The sequence below is a fragment of the Cryptomeria japonica genome, chromosome 3 (assembly GCF_030272615.1).
Source record: "Cryptomeria japonica chromosome 3, Sugi_1.0, whole genome shotgun sequence".
In the NCBI taxonomy this organism is placed as follows: domain Eukaryota; kingdom Viridiplantae; phylum Streptophyta; class Pinopsida; order Cupressales; family Cupressaceae; genus Cryptomeria; species Cryptomeria japonica.
This window is the reverse complement of record NC_081407.1, coordinates 19099961-19118411: the sequence shown is the minus strand read 5'-3', so window position 1 is coordinate 19118411 and position 18451 is coordinate 19099961. Positions and strand designations below refer to the sequence as shown.

The 18451-nt window shown below is 36.5% G+C and overlaps 1 protein-coding gene across 3 annotated transcripts in view; it reads left to right on the top strand.

Moving 5' to 3' along the window:
• Nucleotides 1–18451, top strand: part of LOC131049111 (uncharacterized) — a 76272-nt gene that overhangs the window by 8817 nt on the left and 49004 nt on the right. The window contains exon 1 of one of the 3 annotated variants that reach the window (XM_059218015.1): nt 9783–10354. The exons of 1 other annotated variant lie outside the window; for it this stretch is intronic. The gene's annotated coding sequence lies outside the window, so the exon portion shown is untranslated. Of the gene's footprint in view, nt 1–9782; nt 10355–18451 lie in introns of those variants that run through there. One more of the 3 variants, XM_059218014.1, reaches the window with a different exon arrangement.

Below are 18451 nucleotides of genomic sequence, written 5' to 3'. Positions count from 1 at the left end.
TCTCCCTCTTCACTAAGGTTCCTATTTTAGAATCAGTTGAGATTGTTAAGCGCAAAACTAGTGAAGAGGTCTCCATGTTGGTGGAATTATGCTTTAGCTCCACATTCTTTTCTTTCCAAGGGGCTATCTATGAGAAAGTTGATGGCCTAGACATGGGTTCACCCCTCTCTCCTATCATTACCAACTTATACATGGAGAACTTTTAAGAGGTTGATCTTCACTCTTTCCCTCTCAAGCCAAAGTGGTGGAAGCATTATGTGGATGACACCAATGTTTGTTGGCCCCATGGTCTTGAGAAGTTGGAAGTATTTCATTACCACCTCAATAGCATATCTCCCAACATTGCCTTCAATAAAGAGCTTGAACCCAATAATCCAATTCCATTCCTTGACATTCTGCTCATAAAAAAACTAGATGGCTCCCTTGGTCGTCGTGTCTTTAGGAAACATCCCCTCACTGATATTTACCTCCATTCCTCTTTTCATCACCATCCAAGTAAAAAACTTGGGATCCTTAAAACCCTTACCATGAGAGCCTAGATCGTATTTGTGATGAAGATCACTTAAGTGATTTTCTCTCCCACCTTTGCAAAGTCTTTAGCTTGAATGGTTATACGAGCAAAAAAATCTCTAGTGCCTTCAACCAAATCAAATGGTTCTTTTGGTTCGAATCCAAGCCCTCCCACCCTCTAACTGATCCTATTGCCTCCTTACCCCATATTAATTGTTTACCCCATAAGATCTCCAAGACCCTTTCTAAAAAAAGCCTTCGATGTGCCTTCAAACCTATCTCCACTATCAAGCTTCGTATCCCCTCCCTCAAAGACTCTAGAGACATCTTTCTTGCTTAGGAGTCTACCAGGTTGTGTGTTCTTGTGTAGCTCCTTACGTAGGTGAAACTAGGTGCTCCTTCACCACTAGATCAAAGAGCACATTATTGATATTAAGAATGATCGTGTCTTCAAATCAGCTCTCGCTGACCATTCCTTCTCTACCAAGTATCACATCTATCTTGAAAACACTCAAATCTTGTTTAAAGAAGACAACTTTAAATGTAAACTCCTAGAAGCCATTGAAATTGCCAACCACCCCTCTATCCTAAATTGTGATGTTGGTTGGAATGTTAGTCACTGTTGGCAACCCTGTAAGAACCCCTACTGGTTTTGACTTAAATTTTTAGTTTTAAACACTTAGGAATTTTGTCAAATAGTTGGCAAACAATCTCTTTCCAGTAGGCAAATGTTTATCTTGTTTGGTTTCCTCCTTTAAGAGTGATGATAAGATGCATAAAATTACTTACTAAGTTTGTCGAATGGCTGCAAATGAATTAGGATGTAAGGAAAGGTAATTCTCTGACTTTCTCAAACTATATGTTGGTTGGAAATGATATGCAGCTATATGAATGAACATGTATAACTAAGAGGCATTTTTACAAACATTTAGCATGCAATCTTCAAGACTCCAAGTGACTGAAAATGAAATGCATGTACAACTACAACCATATGACATGATATCAAACAATCAATATGGGAACTCTCAAACTCTATTAAGATTGAAACTTATACAAATATGAAGCCACAACTGTTAGGCATTTTGTCAAACACATGCCATGCAACCTTTTAACTTCAACTTGATATTTTGTACTGAAATTCTGATTTGCATACAACCAATTACAATGCTCAATAATTTGATTACAATGATTTGACATTCAAGAACATTGATATCAAACGACTATAGCAATGCAACATTAATGGCACCAATTATACTTCAGACCTGGAAGTAGTGAATTGACTGAAATGTTTGCAACAGATAGAAAAAACCTTCAAATACACACATGGTTGCCAATAGAGGTTGTTAACTACAATTGATCAACTTCTAAAGATTGTGCCTCCAATAATTTGAAAACTGCTCTTGAAACCCCTAATGGTAAACTTTAGAAACTTCTTTGATTAATCTCAATGGTGGACTCTGATATAAATCCACTCTACTTAGAAGGTCTGGGTTTGCATCCAATCTTCAGCTTCCTAGGGATTTCGTCCTTAGAAACTTACCAATTACTGACTTTTAGCAATAAGAAGTGTGAGATTTTGCCAAGATCAAGAGCTCAATGAAATGTACAAAATGGAGACACAATATGGGACAAGAATAAACTGTATTCTCATCAATAGAAAATGATCAATAATATAAATTACATACAATGTAGATGAGCTTGCTTATATAGGCAAGGCTAGGGATATGTGAGCACACAAACGTGACATGTGGCTCAATAAGAAACAAGGGTAGGTAGGAAATAGGTGTGGGTAGGTTGGAGAAATAATATAATAGTCCACATGAGGTGAATCACCCACTGAATGTGGAGTGTAACGACAATATCAACACCATAAAAGGTGGAATTTCTCCTACACACACTATCCCAATGTGGCACAAACACCCAAGTGTCTCGTACCCAAACTACTATGAAATGCATTTCCTAAGTAAACTTAAGTAAGTGTAATAATATCCAAGATGAATAATTATTTACACCAACACCCCCCCTTAAGTGCAACTTAGGGGAATGCACTTAAGTCTACAATGCAACTAAGCAATGCAAGATGGGTCCCGGCTATGAGGCCATGTTAGGTACCCATGTACAAATGCAAATGCATGCAAACCAATGCAATGAAAACTCTCACAAAGTGGGGAAAGAGAGAAAAACCCAATGGGAAAAAACCCTCCCCCAAAAGAGAGATGAAAGCTATACAAGAGAACTCTCATAGAAGAATGTGAGGAGCAAAACCCCATGTGAGGAAAAAGTCCCCCCCCATATGAGAGAAGAAGAGAATCTAGGAAGCCCCCCCTCAATGTGGAATCTGCACCAATGATAGAAGCACGATGTATGAAGAAACTGCTCCATGAACGTCGAACAACATTCCTCCCCTCAGGAAGAAATAAAACCAAAGGTGTATCCATGAAGTCTCCCCAATCATGAAGGGAAGATGTATGAAGAAAACTCATGATGAAAGGAATCTCTGAAAACTATTCAAGTGTCCCCATGTCGATGCTGAAAGATACCCCCTCCAAAGGTGGTAAACTGTGCCACACTACTGAAAAAGGCACTCCAAGATCTAGTGGAGATGGATGTAGAACATGTCCCAAAGACTCACATGTCTCCTCAAAACATAAAGAGACCTCCTCCAACTACTATACATAAGTATCCACAATCATGTCAACCTCGAAAGAATGATCATGTAGAGAATGAACAAGAGGGTCAGAGTGTGCCCTCGCAACAATCGAAGAAGGATCATCTTCATCAAAGAGAAGATGAATGTCATCAATGATGTCCCCCAAATCTGCAATGTAGGATTCCACAAACAAACCTGCAATATTTGTCAAGTAATCATCCCATGAATCTGAAGTTGGAAGACAATGAATATCCTGCTGCACTGAATCACATGAAGGCAAAACTGTCGCACTATCCGCATCATCAGGTGCAATAGGTGATGTGATATCAATATGAGGAGATGTAATACAAGACTCAAGAATGGGGTCACATGTGAGAATCCCCATGTTCAAGTGTCCAAAGTTCTCCTCAAAAACTGAACCATCACAAGAAGTGTGATCATCATGTGTAAAATCATCAAATGTGAAATCATCATCATCAACAAAATCTGAAAAGGAGTATAACCGAGATGCATGATCAACCACCCCAGTCGCAATGATAGCTATAGTCTCCAAATCTCTAATGAAAACTGAGTCAGGTGTGAACTCCACAACTCTCTTAGTTGCGCCATGTGTGATTTGATAGATAGAAAGGAGATTGTTTGTCAAGTGGGGTACACACAACACATCATTGAAGGAGTTATCCCCAATGTCAATAGATCCTTTCCCAATCACATCCATGTATGTATGATTGCCCATCAAAATCTGTGGCATGGTGCAAGGCTCAAATGTAGAGAACATAGACTGCGAAGATGCCATATGATGAGAAGCCCCTGAATCTAGAAGCCATCTCTCTGAATCATGATTGATAGTAGCACATAGAGCTTTTCCTTTTCTTGTTCCAAAAGAGTGAGTCTTCCCACTTGTAGAAGCCATGAATGCTTGCCCTTTTCCTTTTGAATGTGAGGAAGTGGAAGTTGATGAATCATCCTTCTTGTAGACTTTAGGCAAATCAATGTTATGCTTTTTGATGATATGTGTAAGCTCATCAATCTTCTTAGAATGGCAACGATGCTCCTCATGACCAATCTTTTTACAATAAGCACAAGTAGGTCTCTCCCTCTTTGGTGAATTATTTCTCTTGGAAGAGGATGAATCTCCTTGTTGTGGAGAAGATGGTGCTTTGTCCTTAGGCTTTGATTGCCATTTCTTCTTGTTTGAGTTGTCCTTTCCTTGATTTCCTTTGTTCCCTTGATTTGCCACTAATGCTTGAGACTTAGAAGCCTTAAGAATGCCCATGCTTATCAACTTAGTTTGTTCCATCATCAACATTTCATTGAAAGCATCAAATGTAGGCATTTTGTAGCTTGTACCCATTGTCATCCTATGGGTTTGGAAACTAGAAACAAATGCTGCATATTCTTGTGGAAGCTTGCCTATCAAGTTGAATATCAATTGAGTATCCTTCTTATCAATGCCACAATCTTTGAGTTGTGCCCTCAACTCATTTGCCTTAGTGACATAATCTTGTATAGTATCAAAGTTCTTGGGATCTAACATGGTGAGATCACTATCAATTTGATATCCCCTAATCTCATCAACTTGACCATACAAGTCTTGAAACTTTTGCCAAGCATCCTTGATTAGAGTACATTTCTCAATATGAAAAATGAGATCCTTTTATACATACTTTCTTAAGGTACCAATTGCCATGATATTTTTAGTGAGCCAATCCAAGTGACCAACTGGATCAACTTTAGGATCAGCGGGAGCAACAATAGCTCCATCAATGTAATGAGTGAGTCCTTTTTCCATAAGTTTACTCCATGCATCAAATTTCCAAGTAGCATAATTATGAGGAGTTAAGAGAGGAAACTTAGAAGAACCCATAGCAGCAAAAATGAAGGAACACAAGAGCACAAAAGCACAAGAGACACCCCCCCAAATTCAATCAATCAAAGTACCCCCCCCCCCCCCCCCCAAAGTGATGATTTTGGCACTTTATACTTAGTGCGATTACAATGAGCCACTTGCAAAACAAGGCAAAGTGGATTTATGATGCAAATTTTACAACTTTTCAAATGAGATACAAGAGACTTCAATCAATAGTGCAATGAATCTAACTGAGATTCAAGCAAATATATAAGTACCAAGAGAGCCAAAAATGGCCAAAATCTGAAAGTACAATTTCTACTTACAATGGCATCAATCTGATAGCATCATGTGAAAGTAGATGAAAAAATACGCACTTTAAAAAAAAATGGCCCCTGAAAAGGAGGTCGTATGACCCTAAACGAAGCCTCTGAAGTTGCAAAAACTAGGATTACTAAGGTACAGTCACCAAAAACTGCATTTTCTGAAAAAACCATGCATCAAAATCAAAAAATTTCTTCACCACTGCGGAGAGCACGAAATTCTAGCCCATTTCAAAAAAAATTGCTCGAAAAAAGGAGCAAAAATGAGCAAGATATCACCGTCTGAAGTTGAATTGCAAAATCAGAAATGCAAATGAGAGGGGGGTCCAAAATTTTTCAAACCCTGCTGATGTGTGCTGACATCAGCAAATCACTCGATTAAATTTGAGGGCCATATGACAGTCGCGAAAATGTCATCCCTCTACGTGGCATCTGTACTGTACGGACAAGCTGATGTGGCAGATGACTATGCAGGCCGTACGGATGACGTGGCAGTCTGACAGTGCGTACGGAGGTGTGCGTGGCGCAGGTGACGTGGTGGATGACTCGGTTGCCGTATGGAGCTGACGTGTCAGACAGAGGTGGCCACAGGCTAGTGGCCTCCTACCACGTGGCGAACGTGGATCGCCGGTTTTGTAACCGTCGGTGGGAGGAGGCTGCCGGAGTCGCAGGAGGCGAGCCGGAAGCCAAGGACGAGGGCCGGTGTCGGGAGGAGCCGAGCTGCCGGCGGTGGTGGTGGCGGGAGAGTCCGGCGTGGCGGCGACAGCGACGTGGACGACAGGTACCGGCGTGGGCGGCGACAAGTATAGGCGCGAGCGAGGGTACAACAGACCTGCAACACGTGGAACACACAGGTACGGGCGACGCTAACCTGTGCTGCAGCCCTGCAGGGTACGACAAGTCACGGGGGGGTCTGCAGACCCCCCACAAATTGCTTTTTTGATTTTTCAATTTTTCGATTTTTTTTTTTGATTTTTGATTTTTCGAAAAAAAATTTCAGAAAATTAAATTTTTTTTTTCGAAAAATTAATAAAAAATTTGGAAATCGGTACAATAATAGCAAAATTGGCGAAAAAAATTTTCTCACCAAAATAGGCCGACTTTATAACCAAAATTCATGGAAACGACCTTCTGAACGCAATGACGAGGTCGGATCTGGTCTAGGACGCCTCCAAAAGATGCCGCTCCTCAGATCTGCCTCTTGACGTCGCAATAATGCCTCTTCAAGACGAATCAATGAAGCCCCAATGGCTCTAATACCATGTGAGATTTTGCCAAGATCAAGAGCTCAATGAAATGTACAAAATAGAGACAAAATATAGGACAAGAATAAACTGTATTCTCATCAATAGAAAATGATCAATAATATCAATTACATACAATGTAGATGAGCTTGCTTATATAGGCAAGGCTAGGGATATGTGAGCACACAAACATGACATGTGGCTCAATAAGAAACAAGGGTAGGTAGGAAATAGGTGTGGGTAGGTAGGAGAAATAATATAATAGTCCACATGAGGTGGATCACCCACTGAATGTGGAGTGTAACAACAATATCAACACCATAAAAGGTGGAATTTCTCCTACACACACTATCCCAATGTGGCACAAACACCCAAGTGTCTCATACCCAAACTACTATGAAATGCATTTCCTAAGTAAACTTAAGTAAGTGTAATAATATCCAAGATGAATAATTATTTACACCAACAAGAAGAAATGGCTTCCATGAAATAATCTCATAGTTCTTGCTCTTGAAGGAAGACAAGTTTTGTTTATAAAGACTCCTCAAACTCCAAATCAATATGCACGCTTAATGTGGGATAAATCCTCCTTTACTTTTAATTCCTCCTTATGAAGTAGCTTCTCGAACAAGTTGGAGAACTTTATTAATTAAAGTGACTTTATATTGTCATTTTATAAAGACACTTTATGAAAACAACTTAAACACTTTTTAACCCCCCTTTTTAGTCATCATATCATAAAGTCATTTAATGCTATAATGGCCCCCCTCTTAATGACATTTTATAAAGTTAAATAATAACTTTATAATATAATCACTAACAAATAATATTATTAAATGCCATTATAATTTTAATATCTCATTGATTACTCATTATCTCTATGTCCCATCAGAACCTGGAGGTCAACCATTGTTCCCACTATGCATCCAACTGCCTTACTAAAATAGTAAGGGTCTCTCTCGATCAAATACTAACTTACTATAAATAGTGAGTGTGAAAAAAACAAAGTCAAATGAAGGCCAAATTGAACCAAATGAAGAGCAATCTTGAACACTTCTGACCTCTGGAATGGGAATAAGCCTCTTTCATTGCCATCTGGGACCCTCTAACCATCGGTCTTAGCCTACGAGAGCCAATAATAGGCTATTCCAATCATAAACCATATCATCCCAAAAAGGGGACATTACAAACCTTTTCTCACCTCCCTCAAAAAATATCCTCTCAATCCTTGACCTTCGCTTTCTTTTCTGTTCCTTTCACATCTTTGTGTCTATCCTCTCCTCTTCTCCTGTCTCATTTCTTCCCCTTCAGAGTTTGTTTTTGCATCTTGGTCCTCTTTCCTCTTAACCTTAGCCCTCATCTTCCCCCTTCATTTCCTTTCTTTTCTTTCTCTTTGCTTCATTTATCTTTCTTTCCTTTTATTGTTTTGTTTTTTGTTTTTCCTTTATTTATTTGGTAGCTTTTTTAGTCTATTTCCTCTTTGCTTTTTACCTATTTTAGAACTCATTATAGAGTTTATTTATATTACATCATTATTGTGTCCTTTTGTTTCCTTATTCTTTTATTTTTCATCTTTTCTATCCTATTTATTTTATATTTATATAATTTATTTTCCTATTATTTCTTGTTTGTTCTATTTTTATGGTTATTCCTTTCTTTCCTTGTCTTTTTAGACTTTTTGGGTTCTTACTTATTTTGTTTATTTCCTTAGATTTCTCTTTTTAGTGGTTTTGCTGGTTTTGGTTTCTTCCTTTCTTTTTCCTTTTTATTAGCCCCTTTTCATTGTTCTATGTAGACATATTGTTAGAATTTGTTGTTACCATTTAAGTATTATGCTACTTTAATTATTAATATGTAATGAGTATATTTTTTAATTCATGTTTTGCACTACTTATTTTATTCTATATTTTCTATCAATAAGTTCTATTATTTTCCTTTGTTCCTTTAATTTTGTAGTTTTCTTTGCGTTTTCTTTTTTAGATTCTCTTGTGATTCCTATTTTTTGTTGTCATTTGTTCTATTTTTATTTGTTATTATTTTTAGAGTTTTCTTTTTTGTCGTTCCTTTTTTCTTTCTATTTAATTTATTTGTTGTGCTCTTCTTTTTCTTCTTTCCATTTCTTATCTATTTTATTATTTTGTAGGATATTATTGTTTTTCATATTTTTAATAGCATTAATTTCCTTATATAGCATTATCGAAATTCATGCTTATTATTTCATTATTTACCTTTCAATTTTTTCACTTTTGTTTCTATTTATTTTCGGTTCTTCCTCCTCCTTTTTTTGTCTTAGAGTATTAGTTTGCTTTTATTTATTTATTGTTAATTTGTTTTTTCTTCCTTTTTTTATTTTTTTATTTTAATTGGCTTAGTTTACTTCTTGATTTTCTTCTTTTTGAAATTTTCTTTTTCTTCTTCTTCTTCTTCTTTTTGATTATTTCCTTCCTTTTTTCCTGGTATTGTTTTTAAGTTATTTTGCTCCGTCCTCTTCTTTTTGTTGTTTACTAGGCCTTTTTAATAGAAGACAACTTTATCTCTTTATTGGGTGTGTTCTATTTTACTTAGTTTTTATTTATTTTTGTTCCTTTGCCTTTTTCTATAGTTTCACTCCCCTCTTGTATTAGCATTGACATTTTTTTTTTTAAATTTTTTGATTTTGTTATTTTATCTTGGTGTCAATCCTTGTTGGCTCTTTGATGTGACGTGTCAGCGATCCCTTTCTTTCTCTAAACAAATTCCCAACCACCTCCCACCCTTCTTTTCCCCCTCTTTATATGCTCCTTTAGTCTACAACCATCTATTTTTCTACTCCAAGCTCTAGGATGGTGATAGATCACATAGTGTGATCCCAAATGTTGATGCTAATAAAAACATACAATCTAAATCGAGAAACAACACATATATAATATTAAAAATTGTGAAAAAATAATGCCACTAAAAAATATTTATTTTATAATCATTCAAAATAAAAATAAAATTTCAACTCTAAAACTTTTGTTAAATTTTTTTAATTCTATTTATTTATTCTCTAATTAATTAAAAAGTAGAACTCAATAATACATTAGTATCTTAACTAAATATTATTATTATTCTTATTAAAATCTTGACATAGCCTTAACCCACATGGCTCTTCAAACTTATTAAAAAATAAAATAAAAATTGGAAATAGCTTTATTACGAATTCATTAGATTTACCCTTTTTGGCAAACATGGACGGCTGATAATTTAGTAAATTTTCGACCGTCCGATTCAGCAACTATTGTTCAAAGGGTTTTGCGAGGGTTTCAAACCTTTGGCTGTGCAAACAGAAACAAATTTGTAACGGGAAAGATTGGATTTTATTATGCTGATAGCTTGTTTATCAAATACATTTCTTGGCTGCCCCTGCATTGAAGGTTATTTGTGGAGGTTTTTTTGGTCTCATTTGGCCAGCTGCAGCTTACCAAAAAAGTGGCGTAGCAGTCCAGAGAGGGGTTACAAGGGTTGGAAGTAGGCGGCAGACTCTTGCAAGGGATTCCTCAAGGATTCGTGGGACTTTGGCAGTGAAGGTGGCACGGAAATTGCAAGCAAGTTGCCAGCTGACTCTCACAACAACTCCAAATCAGAGGTGCGCTTATAGTAGAAGGAATAAGGAGGTCGTGGGAGTACTTAGAGGACATCATTGAGCCATAAAAGGGATGTGACAGCAGTAGTAGCAGATCAGACAGAGCTCTAGAGGACGTAGTAGCCCATTCTAAACGCCATCCAATTTAGATTAATTGTATCTGGCATCATTGAGGTTAGAGAAATAAACACTTGCATATTTACAAATTCTTATTTCTCAAACAGCAGATTGTTTTGCTCGTTTTCTATTGTATCCAGCTCTTTAGAGTGTTTGCCAACTGTTTGACAAAATGCCCTAGTCATCTTATGAATGTTAGCATGAGTTTATGATGAATAAATGATCTAGAATCTCTGATACAGTTATTAAGTAATTGCAATCAGAAGTTCTTCGTATTTGATTGAATGCAAAGTGTTTGACGAAATGCTTGCAAGCTAAAAATCAGAGTTATTGCGAGCTTGGAACAAAATTTCTGGGTAGGGTTATTACATTGATATTTAGTTAATAATTAGTTTTTTAGCTTGTTAGTAGCTATATTGTCTTGTCCACTTGCATATAGTGTTCATTAGGGGAGCTACAACAAATAGTGTTATATTTGGTTAACTAAAACTACATTGGTTCTACATAGCAACCAATATGATGTATAAAGAAGGTTTTTTCACTCTAATGAAAATAGGTGAAGCTATTTCTTCAACAAGGCTATGAGGTAAAGGTAATGGAAATGTTAAAACAAAATGCAAATAAGCCTAAGCAATCAAGAAGATCAAAGAAGGCAGCTCGAAGTATAAAAAAATCGACAAGATTAATAGTTGCACAAGTTGTCAAGAAAGTGTTATAATGAAGCATGATTACCAAGAGCAAAAAATGTGTCAAAATATGATTGAATATGCAAGGAATAGACAAATATGTGTAATGCAACCGAAATATGCATCTGAAATCAAGTAGTTACAAAAACTGAAAAAATGTAAAAGCTTTCGATGTCAAAGTTGGTAGATACTTCCACTCCCTTGTTGGGGTACATGTATCTGTGGATCGGATACTGGATACAAACATGATACTCTTAGAAATGGTATAGATACCACACCCAAACATACCCATATACTAGCCTATATTTGGGATGCATTTGATAAGTCTTGATGTGACATATCATTTGGTGCCGTATCTTTTTTATAGTCTCCGAAAAAACTTTCAAAATTTTGCAAAAGAAAAAACATAAAACATGTTCACACACACACCCTCGAAGACACAAACATAATATAACAAAATAAGTACTATGAACTAAAATATAAAACCCAATATTTTTAAAGTTATGTCCTATACCCTTAGATGTATAAAATTTAAATAATTGAATATATTAATGTTTTTATAATTATTGTATCTAGCTGCATTTGTATCAAGTGATCTTGAAAATTCACCCTATACATATACAATATTGTATTTGTATCTGTTTCCATCTATGTTACATGGGGACGCGTCCCCGGTTTTTTTTTAGGTGTCCTTGTCCCAGGGACATCTTGGGGACAAGGGACTCCTAGGGAACGTCCCCATAAATTTTGCATATAGACAATGAATTTTGACACTGAATTCTATAAGCAATTTGACTTTGACTCTCAATTTAACACAAATTTGCCATAAGAGCTTTGCTAGTTCTTATATGTTAAGGTTCTATAATGTATATGTGCATGTTTTTGTTGGTGTTGGAAATAAGCCACACCCAGACCGACGATGGACTGGTCTAAGAGGGGCTAGTAGCTCAGTGGTAGAGCACTCCAGCAGCGTATGGAAGGTCCTAGGTTCGAGTCCTAGCTGGTCCATGTCTCAACATGGTATCAGAGCTTGGTTCGAATTAGGATTAATCAGATTAATTGTAGATATTCCTCCTCTTCCTATTTGCTCTCATCACTCCACTCGAAATGTTGAACTGTCTCAGGGTTGAAGATAGGCTGGATGGTGCATCCAACTTCACATCATGGAGATTCCGAATCATGCTTGCATTGAATGGAAGTGATCTTGCAGACTTTGTGGAGAGATCATCCATTGAACCTAAGGCAGAAGAGGAAAAGACTTCATGGAGGAAGAAAGATTTTCAAGCTCAGAGAATGCTGGTTGACTCTGTGAAGGATCATATTGTACCTATCATCTCCAAGCTGAAGACTGTCAGCAAAATGTTCAAGACATTGGAAGAGATGTACGAAATCAACAACACCAGTCGTGCCCTTGCCTTTAAGCAACAACTTCATCACATCAAGATGATGAAAGGTGAATCCGTCATAGCATACTTCATGAGGATTTCTGATTTGAGAGATCAACTCTCATCCATTGGGAAGGTTGTTGATGACAGTGACTTGACCATGCTTGCTCTCAATGGTCTTCCGACATCTTGGGAGTCTTACATTCAAGGAATTAGTGCAAGATCAGAACTTCCCAAGTTCAATCGTTTGAGAGCAGATTGCATACAAGAAGAGTCACGGTTGATAGCAAGAGGAATTGAGCATGATCATTATGATGTAGAAAATCAAGTCCTTGCTTCGCATATGGTTAAAGGCAAAGGAAGGAAGTGGGATAGAGACAGAGACTCATATCATGCCCCTAAATCAAAAAGGAAGAAGGACTTATCTCACATCCAGTGCTTTAAGTGTGACAAGTATGGTCATTTTGCTCGGGATTGCAAATTCAGGTCTACTCCTCTTGCTTCTTTTGCCGAAGTTGGTATAGGGACATCTCAGGAAGAGCTAAGGTCAAATGAAGACTTCCTTTTCTAAAAGGAGGAAGTGCTAGAGGGAGCTTGACATCTTTAGCTTCAGAGGGAGCTTGTCAAGCTCAAAGGGAGACGGTTTCTTTCAACTTCAAAGGAAGCTACATCTTTTGGGTAATGCATTCTTCTCTAGGAGAAGTTTGAGTTGAAAGCCCTCGTTCCACCCTTTGCGAGTAGGTATGGTGGATCCACCCTCTGCGAGTAGGCATGGTGGTGGCGCATTCTTCTCTGGGAGAAGTATGAGGTTAGAGCCCTCGTTCTACCCTCTGCGAGTAGGTATGGTGGATCCACCCTTTGCGAGTAGGCATGGTGGTGATGCACTCTTCTCTGGGAGAAGTTTGAGGTGAAAGCCCTCCTCCATCCTCTACGAGTAGGCATGATAGATGTCATGGAAGAAATTCCATGTTGCACTTGTGCTTGTTCACCCTCTAGGATTAGCTATGGTAAACATCATCCATGGGAATAGCCATGGAGGTTGTATTCATTTGCATTTTTCATCTTGAGAAGGTACATGTGTGTTATGAGCATGATTTACTTAGCATTCTGATTTTCATTCTACATTGCTAATTTGATTACTTAAAATCAACATGGTATCAGAGCCAGGTCCAGGCTAGGAGCCCCAAGCACACGGGAGGTGTGGCTTAAGGGGGGGTATTGGTGTTGGAAATAAGCCACACCCGGACCGATGATGGACTGGTCTAAGAGGGGCCAGTAGCTCAGTGGTAGAGCACTCCAACAGTGTCATGTCCCCTCCTTGATCGTTATATATATATATATATAAAATTATTATTAATTAGTATAATAATTACCAACAAATTATTTATTATTTACTATTATTTATTACTTACATAAAACATAATTTATTAATAATCTTAAATTAATATAATATTATTATAAATCAATAATATTATTTATTAACAATCAGCCTACAGTATATTATAGACTCGGATATTTCTGAGTATAGAATACATACACATCTTGATGAAGGTATATTCTACAGCTTAAGTAGTTATTAAGAATCTAAGTGTATGAGGGAAAATCACGAAGGTCTTAATAAAAAGATGATTTCCCTAGTTGGCATTAAGAGATATTATCAGATTAAGGAAGTATGCCAAAGAGATTAATTTTAAAGAACAACGATGATATTGTAAAGCCTATGCATATACTAAAAGCAATGACTTGATTACAAGGTAACATAACTACCATTAACATATAGCGATTGCATCAGTATAACATACAACATTGAGTATATTGGAGAATGACAAGACATCAATGGTATACCGTAATTAATATTCTAAGCAATTGATTAAGATAGCAACCTCATACAATGTTTCTGTTGGTAAAAAGATATGATCAGATTACAGATTGAAAGATCAAGCAATCTAAAGGTGCCTTGGCTTGGATGATTAAGCCATTAATAAGACCGATTTAGTTAGATTCTAAAGAATGATTCATTAGGGGATAGTGCGAGTAAGTGACACAAGCACCAAACAGTGATTCATTAAAAGATGGCAACGATTCATTATTTTCAATGCCACAATTCATTAAGCAAAACAATAATACAATAGCGATTATAGAAAGGCATGAACATTAACAAAATAGCGATTCATTCGTGAAGAGCTGTGATCTGATTAGAAATTAAGGAGTGTGATTAGTTCTAAAAGACAATAATAAATATTATTTGCAAACTGCAATCAAGACAAGGATGTGTCCATTCTCAAGGAAGGGTTGCATCCATTCAATCCCACAAGATATTTAATGAGGAACAAACTCATTCCAAGGAATCATCGAGTGGGAGTTTTTCTTTGTTTATTTGTATCCTATTTGATCTGCTCTCTTGAGAATTATTGCCATCGGCATAACAGTTTGCATACTTTAAAGTTTACATCAGAAATAGCACCGATCAGAACAGATCAGAACTGTATAAAGCTACAGGTGGTAGCATCCTTGACCTTGATGGTATGCATGGGAATGTATTGTACTATATGAAGTATGATAATAATTCTATGCAGAATTTAATATTAATAGAAATATTAACATAGAGTGCAATATGTATTTAATAAGGATATCAAGTATCATGACAGTGGCAGACCAGATCTGACATGCATCAGATCTGTCTGCCATTACCAGCCAGTAAACATATTACTACTACGATTGTTTTAAGTTGGTAGTAGTATTAGTAAATTATATAGAAGGATATCAGCTAATACATAAATAATTGGTAATATTACTTTATTTATTTATGTATATATTCAAATCAGAGTAAGGAATAATATAAGGATTGTAAATATAGATATTGATAATAATAAATATTAATATAATAATTATAATTAATATAATACCTTTAGAAATTAGTAATAATTCATATAATTAGTAATTAATAAATACGTAAAGGATTTATAATTGGATCAGAATAAGATTAATTATTTAGTATGGTAAGATAGCAAGTACTTGATAGACTAAAGAAAGGATAGAACATCCCAGATTTGATTCATGTTAAGATCGTCTTGACTCTTAATCAAGTTAGTTTAAGTCATAAGTACTTTGAAAATAGATTAATTATGGTTAAAATTGACCAAACCTTAGTAGGGGACATTACAAGCAGCGTATGGAAGGTCCTAGGTTCGAGTCCTAGCTGGTCCACGTCTCAACAGTTTTATCCATGTTTTCATATGAATATTTTAAATTTCCCTATATATTTTAATTTTTCCTATTTTTATATGGCTGTCCCCTTTGCCGTCCCCTAGCTGTCCCAAAAATTTGCAAAAAATATCACCTTCCCGGAAACGCGTACCCCCGTCCCCTGCCGTCCCCATCCTGAAAACTCGAGGTAACATAGGTTTCCATGCATCTTTGGTCAATTTCGTCAAAGCTATCACATGTTGTCAATGATGTGGTGAGTGCCAACATGGCCGATGTATGACTTATTGAAGATGAAGAATGGACAACAACAAAAAACAATGAACGGGTAAACCAAAAATAATGAGAAATACTGACTAGTAATGGGAGATTAGAGAAGACAAAGAATGGCCTTTGAGAAAGGTAGATTTAAAAATACATTAGCAAAGTAGAAGCTAAGAATGCATAAAGTAAGTGTAGAAAATCAACTTAATATGCAAGAACCTTGAAGAGTAGGGTAATCAAGTTCAGAAAGAAGCAGAGAATGTATGTATGTGCTTGTTTGGTCAAACTAATGGAGGTTTGTAAGTCATAAGTGATCACAATTGTAGCACTGCAAAAGGTGGAAATTTTTTGGGTGCATATTGGTAATTAGCTTGCTACCCAACTAGATAAGTTCATCTTGTTTCATGCTTGAATGAAGTGGGGTATTTTGTGGAAAGGAAGGAAGGGCAACACATTCTTTTTGAAGTGTGGAGCAGCTAAAGCAAGATTTTTCCATTTTATTTGCCATCTCCAAACTTGCCCTTTTTGTGGGTCCACTAGTAGCTAATATTGTAACTCTAGGCTTGAGAAAGAGTTTCTCATGCAATTGCTCCACTTTTAGGAGAAATCCATCGTTTTCCTTTCATTTCATGTGCTTCTCCAGAAAATATCTCATCCACCATTCTTTATTGTCCAGTTTGAGTCTCTTGTCATCGATTTTCTTCATTTTCACATAAATTTTTATATGGCTTAGCCTTGAATTAAAGATGGGTTCCTGCACCATTCTCTCTAGATGCTTTTCTTGAAGATTGCAACTCTAGAGTTGGTTTTGTCCCAAAAACAAGCTCCAAGTGACTTTCTGACCCAAAGCATATTTCATTAGTTCAACATTTCAAACAGCTATACCACTGTAGTGTGTTGGCTTACAAAGCTTTTGCCATTTGATTGGATCTATGTGGGGCTTGTCATGGGTCCCTTTCCAAACAAAATGTGAACAATTGACATATGACTTAAGGTAAGAGTAGGAAGGGTAGAGAGAAGGTAGATGGTTATAGGATTGTTATATATCTTTTTCATTAGCATGCATTTCTCTTTTGTAATTTCTATAGAGTGGATCGGTTTATAAGCCAATACCATGATGTCAAGGATCTACTTATCTATCCTTCACAAGCCCACTTTGCTCCGTGGAGATAAACCTTGGTCATATAAATTTTGTTAGAGCATATTTAGCTATTAGTTACTTTTTTACAATCGGTTATGCATTTTTGCTTAAGTTCACTTAGGAGTGCGTATTTTAGTTGTGCACCTAGTTTAGCTTTTATGCACCTAGTTTAGTTAGAGTTGAGCTTTATTTAGCTCCTCATGTTTGCACTTTAGTTCTCCTAAATTTAGTTTTGTGCTTTCTTTATAAGCATCTTATTGTACAATTGTAATTCATTCTATATTCTTTGCTTTCGAGTAATATAGCATTCATTTGTGTAGCTCTCGTTTGTGGAAGGTGTTCTTGTTTTTCGTTTGATGTTTCAAGTGCTTGTGTTGCAAAATTCAACATGGTATTAGAGCCAGGTTGCGGCAAGCCCCTTCTCAAGTTTCAAGGTTTTCTTTACTCAGAAGTGTTGCAGAGTCACATATTTGCTTTTTGTGAATTTTGAGGTGGGCAATTTTTTTATCAATTTTGGAGCAAAACGGGCATCACCATGGAATCTGCAACGTTGAAAAACCCTAAGATCAACTATCATTTCATCAAAATCTGAGCAGTTGAAATTTGGGGTCAAATTGGTTGAGGGCACATTTTCTGAGGTCAGTTTGAGGCAAAATGGATGTCACTATCGTGCTTAGGAGGCTCAAGAACTCTAAATATGCCTGCCAATTTGTCGAAATCGAAGATTGGGAAATTTTTTGTGAATTTTTTTCAGATAGTTTCCATATTTGGAAAGTTTTTGTTTTTAGTAAGTATCTATTTTTGGAAACTTTTTATTTTTGGCAAGTCTCTATTATTGGAAAGTTGCTATTTGCGGAAATTTTCTATTTTTGAAAAGTTGCTATTTTTGAGAAGTTTTTCATTTTTGTTGCCCCTTCAAGCCTTCCAAGCCCTAAAACACAGTCTTCAGTGTTTTGCTCATAACTTTGTCATACAAAGTTGAAATTGGGCAAACGAGATACCGTTGGAAAGCTGGTTCAGAGGACTATCTGAATTTGCAGGTGGTTTGATCAGATTCTACACCAATTTTCTGTACCAGGTCTCCAAAGTCAGCCTTTAGTTTTGCTCTTCCGGGGCCATAACTTGAGCAAATGGACTTCATTTTTCGACTTCCGCATATCGTCAAAAAGCTCTTAGAGTCCTTTATCCAGACTTGGAGTCAAGTTTTCCCAAATATTCACCAAGCACTTAGTGATTTCAGTTTTTTGTCATTTCTAAATTTTGTGATTTCTCAACTTATATAAGTGCAAAAAGGTTCATTTTTCTTGTTGTGGTGGGGGTAGAATCATCATCTTTCATATTCCTATATTTCTCTATCCCTAGCCTAATGGCGGATCCTTCTATTAAAAAACTCACCCTTCATAACTATCATATCTGGAAGACTACAATGATCAAATTGCTTCGGTCTAGGGGATTATGGTCTTGTTTAGATCAA